Source organism: Peromyscus leucopus, chromosome 2 (genome assembly GCF_004664715.2).
Source record: "Peromyscus leucopus breed LL Stock chromosome 2, UCI_PerLeu_2.1, whole genome shotgun sequence".
NCBI lineage: Eukaryota > Metazoa > Chordata > Mammalia > Rodentia > Cricetidae > Peromyscus > Peromyscus leucopus.
In genome coordinates this window covers 120,708,259-120,710,442 of record NC_051064.1, presented here as the reverse complement: position 1 = coordinate 120,710,442, position 2,184 = coordinate 120,708,259, and positions in this window count along the sequence as shown.

The window sequence follows — 2,184 nt, the reverse complement described above, 5'->3', positions numbered from 1 at the left end:
TGTAACATAGGTATGGCTGTTGGATCCTCTGGAACTGGGGCTATGGTTGTGAGCCACCATGTGGGTGTTAGGAGTTGAACCCAGGTCCTCTGGAAGAGCACCAAGTGTTCTTAACTTCTGAGCCATCCCTCCAGCCCTGCTTCAGCTTCTGGAGTAAATGGAATTACAGGTCTGGCTCTACTTTTTTTTTTTTTTAAAGACAGTGTCTCTCTACGTAGCCCTGGCTGTCCTGGTATTCACTATGTAGACCAGGCTGGACTTAAGCAGAGATCGCCCTGTCTCTGCCTTCTGAGAGCTGGGATCAAAGGCGTGTACTCCCACATCTGAAATTCTACTACCTTTTATTTTTTTAATTTTATTTCTTGGATTTGTTGATTTTATTTATATGAGTGTTTTACTTGCATGTGTATATGTCTACTACCTGTATGCCTGATACCCAGAGGGGCCAGAAGGCGGCTTTGGGTTCTCCGGAAATGGAAGCACAGATGGTTGTGAGCCACTGTGTAGGTGCTGGGGACTGAACCCAAGTTCTCTGCAAAAGCAGCAAGTACTTCTAACCACTGTGCCATCTCTACAGTCCTCCACCACCTTTCAATGGGGACAAGGGGCTGACGAGACGGCTCGGTGGTTAAAAGTGCTTGCCGGCAAGTCTGACAACCTGAAGTCAGTCCCTGAGACTCACATGCTGGGGCAGAGAACTGACTCCCACAGGTTGTCTCAGACTTCACCATGGTATGTATACACACACACACACAGAGACACACATAGACACACACACACATAGACACACACATACATACACACACATAGACACAGACACACACACACACATAGACACAGACACACACACACATACATAGACACACACACACATAGACACACACACACATACACACACACATACACAAACATACACACACACATAGACACACACACATAGACACACACACATAGACACACACACACACATACACACACACATACACAAACATATACACACATAGACACACACACAAACATACACACACACATAGACACACATACACAGACACACACACACACATAGACACACACACACACACACACACACACACACACACACACACACACACGAGACAAATTTGTCTTCTGAGTCTTCCTCCAGCTCCTTTTTCATCTGTTTTTTCTTTCTCTCTGGGACAGTGTAGTGTCTCATGTAGCCCAGGTTGGCCTTCAGTACTAAGTAGCTGAGGATGAACTTGGACTTCTTGTCCTGCCTGTACCTCCTGAGAGCTTGGATTTCAGGTGTGCATGAGAGGCAATCACTCTACCCACTGAGTTACACCCCCAGCCTCCATCTGTATCCTTCTCAACCAGTTCTTTTTCAAATGATTGTATACATCTCCCCTTGGTCTGTCCATCCTCAAGAATCTGGCATCTGTTCTTACTTAAATTCTTTGTGTAAAAAAAAAAAAAAGACACCTCCCAGCCCCCACCATCACCCCTGCAAATGACATGCCCCAGCCTAGCTTGTGGAACTTGAAAGGGTCTTTACAGATGTGACTAAGTTATGGATCTCAAGAGGGGATTATCTTGGATTTAGGGTGGACCCTAAATATAGTGACAGGAGCCCTTATAAGAGCAAACAGGAGACTGGAGGGTAGACACAGAGGGCAAGGTCACGCGTGTAGAAAGGCAGAGGTTGACATTATCAGGTGCAGGCGGCCACGGGAGTGTCAAACTTGCTGGCAGTCCCCAGGAGCGAGGAGATAGGCATGGAGTAGCCTGTCGCTCAAGCATGCTGTGAGCCAGCCCTCTTAAGACCTTGATTTTAGACTCTGGCCCGCAGACCTCTGAAGAAACTCATTCTGTGGTCAACCTCCCCATTTGTGGTGATTTGTGAAGGCAGCTGATGCAGTGACATGGAACACATACTCTGGGGCTGGGTAGAGGTCTATGGGCCTTCTAGAAATTATTTCATTTAATTTCTCCCACCACCCTGCAAAGCAAGTAGTCAGAAAAACAGTATTCATTTAACAGTTACTGAAGGGGCTGCATCTTTGGCATTTAAAGGTTGAACCTTCTCAGGGTGTGGTGGCGCATGCTTTTAATCCAGTATGTGGGAGGCAGAGGCAGGAGGATCTTTGTGAGTTGGAGGCCAGCCTGATCTACATAGTGAGTTCCAGGACAACCAGAGTTATATAG